We start from the raw sequence: 7,642 nt of genomic DNA, 5'->3' as shown, positions 1-7,642 counted from the left end.
GGATGTTTCCACCAGGCTCATGTGTTGGGACACTTGGTCCCCAGATAATGGTATTATTGGAATAATGGAATTGGTATAATGGAAGGTTGTGGAACTTTTAAGAAATGAAGTTGGCTGTCAGAAATGAATCTTTATGAGCAAATTTGTGTTATTGCCAGGCCTTGCTTTGGCTTTTGATCTATGGAGATGTAAGGGGGCCATGTTGTATGTCCTAACCTCCTAAAACCTCTCACTGCCTTGGATGAAGCTGGTCCCAGTTCTCATGCCTCACCTACAATGCCAAACTATAATCTCTATAAATCATAAGCCAAAGATAAACCCTTCTCTAAAACGGGGGCTGCGGGAGGGAGACAAAGGAGAAAGACATTGGCAGATTGGCATGCCTGCATCCCTGCCCCACAGCCTTGTCTATCTCCCAGGAGGACTACTCTAAACGGGGACACAGTTGAGACCACTGCCCCAGTACTCATGCCAGCTGGGACTCCACAGAGCTGATCAGACATGGGATCTATCCCTCCCCGCTGGAGCCCCATCACCTTTTTGGTCAGTATTTCTACCTGCTCCCATGGCAGATGAGTGTACCTGCTTCCCCCTCCCCAGAGTCTTGCCTATCTCTCAGGAGAACATCTCTAACCAGGGATGCAAGTGGTCTATTCAAACCAGAGAAACAAAACTGCCTAACTTCCAGGAGGCCTGCTGTAACTTGGGACATACAACTGCACCTGGCACTGGGGAGGCCTGCTCCAATCCTAGACAGCCAGACCAGTTAACACCAGAGAAAACCAGATGTTAAAAGTTAAGTAAGAGAACATAATCAACAGAAGCCAATGCAAGTTGGCATCATCACAATCCAGCTCTCCTACTACAAGCATCCCTGGATACCCCAAAACACTTGAAAAGCAAGCTTCTGACCTTAAATCTTATCTCATGAAGATGATGGAAGCCTTTAAAGAGGATATAAATAATTCTCTTAAATTAATATAGAAAACCACAGTCAAACAGGCAGAGAAACATTTATTAAAGAGGAAACAAATAAATCTCTTAAAGAAATTCAGGAAAATACAATCAAAAGGGTGAGGGAAATGAACAAAAGAACCCAAGACCTAAAAGTGGAAATAGAAATCAGATATGGAGAAATGGAGGCAACTCTCAAGATGAAAAACCTAGGAAAGGGAAAAGGAACTACAGATGCAAGCTTCACCAAAGAATACAAGAGCTAATAGAGAGAATATCAGGTGTAGAAGATATCATAAGAGATATTGACACATTGGTTAAAGAAAATGACAAGTGTGAAAACTTCCTAACTCAAAACACCCAGGAAATATGGGGCAGAATGAAAAGACCAAGCTAGAATAATAGGACTAGAAGAGAGTGAGGATTCCCAGTTCAAAGGACCAGAAAACATCTTCAACAAAATTATAGAAGAAAACTTCCCTAGTCCAAAGAAAGTGATAGCCATAAATGTAGAAGAAGCCTACAGAACACCAAATAGATTGGACCAGAAAAGAAAATCCTCCTGCCACATTATAATCAAAACACTAAATGTACAGAACAAAGAAAGAATATTAGAAACTCTAAGGGAAAAAGACTAACAAATATATAAAGGCAGACCTATCAGAATTGCACCTGACTTCTCAACAGGGACTCTAAAAGCAAGAAGATACTAGACAGATAACTTGCAGTCCCTAAGAGACCAGAGATGCCAGCCCCTACTATTATACCTAGTAGAACTCTCAATTACAATAAATGGAGAAACCAAGAAAGTCCATGACAAAACCAAATTTAAACAATATCTTTTTACTAATCTAGCTCTCCAGAGGATACTAGAAGGAAAACTTTAACACAAGGAGGGTAACTACACCTAAGATAACACAAGGAATTAATCATTTCACAACAAAAACAAAAGAAGAGAATCCCCACCACCACAGTCCCACCTCCAACAACAAAATAACAGGAACTAACAATCACTGATCATTAATATCTTTCAACATCAATTCCCCAATAAAAAGAGCTAACAGATTGGATGTGAAAACAGTATCCATCCTTCTGATGCATACAAGAAATACGCATCAGCAACAAAGATAGATAATACTTCGAGTAAAGGGCTAGAAAAATGTTTTTGAAGCAAATGGTCCCAAGAAACAAGCTAGGATAGCCATTCTAATATCCAATAAAATAGGCTTTTAACAAAAATTAATCAAAAGAGATTCATAAAAGAAACTTTACTAAAAATACAGTACACGTTGAACCCCACACCATAAAAGTGGGAGATGTCAACATACCACTTTCAATAATGGACAGGTCTTTGAAACAGAAATTAAGCAAAGACACAATGAAACTAACAGAAGTTATGTTAGCACCTTCTTAGCATCTCACAGAACCTTCTCCAAAATTGACCATACAATTGGGTACAAAACAAGCCTCAACAGATACAAGAAGAATGAAATAACCCACTGCATTCTATCAGACCACCACCATGGAATAAAACTGGACTTCAACAAGAGAAACAACAGAAATCCCACATACTAATGGAAACTGAACAACTCTCTACTCAGGGATGAAATAATGAAAGAAATTAAAGACTTTCTAGAATTCAATGAAAATTAAGGCAGAACATACCCAAACTTATAGGACACAATGAAAGCAGTGTTAAGAGGAAAATTCATACCACTAAGTGCTTTCATAAAGAAATTAGAGAGACCCTACACTAGCAACTTAACACCACACCTGAGAGCTCTAGAACAAAAGGAAGCAAACACACTCAAGAGAAGTAGAGGGCAGGAAATGATCAAACTCAGGGCAGAAATCAACCAATTAGAAACAAAAAGAATGATACAAAGAATCAACAAAACCAAAAGCTGAGAAAATCAACAAGATAGACAAACCCTTAGCTAAACTAACTAAAGGCACAGAGAGAGTGTCCCAATTAACAAATTCAAAAATTAAGAGGTAAACATAACAACAAAAACTGAGGAAATTAAAAAAGTCATTGAATCTTACTACAAAGGCCTATACTTGACAAAACTGTAAAATCTAGATGAAAGAGATGATTTTCTAGACAGATATCGCATGCCAATGTTGAATCAAGATCAGGTTAATGATCTAAACAGCCCTATATCCCCCAAAGAAATAGAAGCAGTCATTAAAAACCTCCCAACAACAACAACAATAACAACAACAACAACAGCAGCCCAGGGCTAGATGGCTTTAGTGCAGAATGCTACCAGACCTTCAAAGAAGAGCTAATACTAGCTAATCACCAAACTATCCCATGAAATAGAAATGGAAGGAACACTACCTAATTCATTCTATGAAGCCACAGTTACCCTGATACCTAAGCCACACAAAGACCCAAAAATAAAAGAGAACTTCAGACCAATTTTGCTTATGAACATAGATGCAAAAATACAAACTGAATCCAACAACACATAAAAACATCACTCTCCAAGATCAAGTAGGCCTTATCCCAGGGATGCAGTGGTGGTCCAATATACAAAAACCCATCAACATAATCTACTACTAAAAACTTACTCAAAGAAAAAAAAATCCATTGATCTTCTCATTAGATGCTTTTATAAAAAGCCTTTGACAAAATCCAACTCCTCTTCATGTTAAAAGTCTTATAGAGATCAGAATTCAAGACATATCTAAATGTAATAAAAAGCAATATGTGCAAACAAATAGCCAACATCAAATTAAAAACTTGAAACAATCCCACTAAAATCAGAGACAAGCCTGCCCTCTCTCCCTATCTATTCAATATAGTACTTGAAGTTCTAGCCAGAGCAATAAGGCAACAAAAGAGATCAAGGGGATACAAATTGGAAAGAAAGAAGTCAAGGTATCATTATTCACAGATGATATAATGGTATACATTATATCATGGATTGGTGGGATTAACAAAATGAATATGGCCATCTTACCAAAATCAATCTACAGATTCAATGCAATTTCCATCAAAATTCAGACACAATTTTACAGACATTTTACAGACATTGAAAGATCAATTCTCAACCTCATATGAAAAAGAGAAAAACCTCAAAATAGCCAAAACAATTCTGAACAATAAAAGAACATTTAAAACAATCACCATTCCTGATCTCAAGTTGTACTACAGAGCAATAATAAAAACTTCATAGTATTGGTACAGAGACAGAAAGGTTGATCAATGGAATAGAATACCCAGAAATAAACCCACACATACTTCTGAACACTTGATCTTTAACAAAGAAATCAAAACCATACAGTGGAAAAAAATGAAAGCATCTTTAACACATGGTGCTGGTCTACCTGGCAGTCTGCATGTAGAAGAATGCAAATCGATCTCTATTTGTCACCCTGCACAAAGCTCAAATCCAAGTAGATCCAGGACCTCAACATAAAAGCAGATACACTTAATTTAATAGAAGAGAAAGTGAGAAATGCATTTAATGCTTTGGCACAGGAGAAAATGTACAGAACAGAACACCAATGGCTCAGGCTCTAAGACCAACAATTGATAAATGGGACCTCATGAAACTAAAAAGCTTCTGTAAGGCAAAGGACATAGTCAATAGGACAAAACGGCAGTCTACAGATTGGGAAAAGATCTTCACTACCCCTACATTCTATAGAAGGCTAACATTCAAAATATATAAAGAACTCAAGAAGTTATAATCTTACAAACCAAATAACGCAATTTTTAAAAATGATGTACAGAGCTAAACAGATAATTCTCAACAGAGGGATTTCGAATAGCTGAGAACACTTTAAATGTTTGACATTCTAAGTCATCGAGGAAATGGAAATCAAAACAACCCTGAGATTTCACCTCACACCAATCAGAATGGCTACAATAAAAAGCAAAAAACAACACCCCCCCCAAAAAAAAAAACCTCAAAGGACAGCACATGCTGGCAAGGATGTGGAGAAAGGGGAACACACCCCTCTATTGCTGATGGGATTGCAAACTTGCAAAACCACTCTGGAAATCAATCTGGCAGTTTCTCAGAAAATTGAAAATAGTTCTACCTGAAGACCCAGCTATATTGCTCCTGGGGATATACCCAAAAAAGTGTTCCACCATATCACAAAGACACATGCACCACTATGTTCATGGCAGCGTTATCTGTAATAACAAGAAACTGGAAGCCCAGATGTTTCTCAACTAAGGAATGGATACAGAAAATGTGATTCCATTACACAATGGAATACTATTCAGCTTTTAAAAATAAGAACATCATGAACTTTGCAGACAAATGGATGGAAGTAGAAAATACCATCCTGAGATAACCCTGACTGAAAAGGACATGTATGGCATGTACTCACGGATAAGTGGATATTAGCCAAAAAGTACAGAATACCATGATATACCCCACAGACCCTAAGAAGTTAATAAAGAAAGATGGTTCAAGTAAAGCGCTTAATCTCATTTAGAAGGGGAAACAAAATGATCACGGGAGACAGAGACAGGGAGAGACGTGGGTGGGAATGGCAAGGGAGAGGGAAAAAGGGGGACAGGATCAGGTATAGGGGAGACAGGAGAGAGGCCCAGAGGGCCAGAAGAATGAATGGAAATATGCAGCTGCCAGGGGTGGGGTGGGGTGGGAGTTGGGTAAACCTCTAGGAAGTTCTAGAGACCTGGAATGGGGAAAACTTCTAGAAGTCAATGGGGTTAGCCGAAATGCCCAATAGTGGGGATATGGAACCTGAAGAGACAACTTCCCGTAGTCAGACAGGACCCACAAGAGGACAGATGGGGAAAACAACCCACCTACAAAACTTGATACCCATTTGCTCCTGTCTAAAAGAAATATAGGGACAAAAAATGGAAAAGATTAAAGGAATGGCCAACTAGTACCAGCCCAACTTGGGATCCATCCCATGGGCAGGCACCAGTCNCTGACACTATTACTGATGCTATGTTGTGCTTATAGACAGGAGTCTAGCATGACTGTCCTCTGAGAGGCTTTACCTGCAGCTAATTAGACAGTTGCGGATATTCACAGCCAAGCATTGGACAGAGGTCAGGAACCCCTATGGTAGGGTTAGGGGAAAGATTGAAGGAACTGAAGGGGATGGCATCCCCATAGGAAGATCAACAATGTCAACTAACCTGGATCCCTGAGACTGAGTCACCAATCAAAGAACATCCACGGTCTGGTCTGTGGTCCTTGGCATATATGTAGTAGAGGGCTGCTTTATCTGGCCTCAGTGGGAGAGGGTGCACCTAATCCTTCAGAGTCTTGATGCCCCAGTGTGGTGGGATATGGGGGAGACACCATCTCATAGGCAAAAGGGGAGATGGGGAAAGAACTCTGCAAGGGGGGACCAGGAAGGGGGACATTTGGGAATGTTGTAAATAATACAAACACACACACACACACACACACACACACACACACACACACGCATGCACGCACACATACCAGAAGAAAGGCATTAAAGTAGAATTGCATATTCAGCAAGAATTTCTTCAAAAAGAATGTTATATTCAAATATAACAATGAGTCCCACAATACAAGCTAATATCCATGTATATATGCAGAGGACTGGGATCAGGTCCATGCAAGCTCCTTGCTTGCCCATAGGAACCCTGCTTCGTTGATCCTGTGGACCATGTTCTCTTGGTGTCCTCCATCCCCTCTGACTCCTATAAATCACCCAGTCCCCGCCTCTTCTGATAGGAGCTGGATGGAGAACTCCAAGTTAGACTCTCTCTGTGCATAACACCCGGCTGTGGGGCTTAGCACCACTCCCTTATGCTGCCAGAGGAGGCCTCTGATAACAACTGGACAAGGAAGTATGACCTGAGTGCCATTAGGAATCATCTCATTGATTTTGTTTTTCTTCCCCAAGTCATATTTGGTTCTCTCACATAGTGCCTTGTCTTCTTATATCTTTTGTTTTGTCCTACTTGGCTGTGGACTCTTGGAGGCCTGATCTTTTCTGATCAATGTGGGGAGTGGCCCTGGGGGACAAGAAAGTGTGGGGAGCTGGGAGGAGTGACGAAGGGGAAACTGTGTTTGGGATGCAGTGTCTGTGAGAGACAAATCTATTTCAATAAAAGTAAAACAACAACAAAAAAAATCAAATAAAACTATGATGGTTTCTAGCTGACTCCAACTTGAATGGATGTTCTCATTTTGAAAAGAAAAATATTGTAAAAAGGGCTTGAATCTTCACAAAATAAGTATTTAAAATTGTATTATTGGCAAACATGAAAGAATATTTTTTTCCTCATTTAAAGATGCTTGTTAAAAAAGACTTTGGATTTTGTAACTTAACAACTCTAAAATTGTGGAAGAAACTTCATATAACTGACATATCAATTTAATTTGCATGGGATAGGCATTTGTAAAGATTCACATATTTTTACATTTTCTTAAATGTAAATTATACCTGGAAGTGAAAGATGGTAAAAATGTAGACCTTTCATCAATGATATATAAATGTATGTGCTTAGCAACAGAGAATGTAGATTTTTGAAATTAATTTTGCTATGTTTAAAACATAGCAGCCTTATTTATAATAGCCAGAAGCTGGAAAGAACCCAGATGCCCCTAACAGAGGAATGGATACAGAAAATGTGGTACATTTACACAATGGAGTACTACTCAGCTATTAAAAGGAATGAATTTATGAAATTCCTAGGCAAATGGAT

Source organism: Mus caroli, chromosome 8, assembly GCF_900094665.2.
Source record: "Mus caroli chromosome 8, CAROLI_EIJ_v1.1, whole genome shotgun sequence".
Taxonomy (NCBI): domain Eukaryota; kingdom Metazoa; phylum Chordata; class Mammalia; order Rodentia; family Muridae; genus Mus; species Mus caroli.
Note: the sequence above shows the minus strand (reverse complement) of the source record.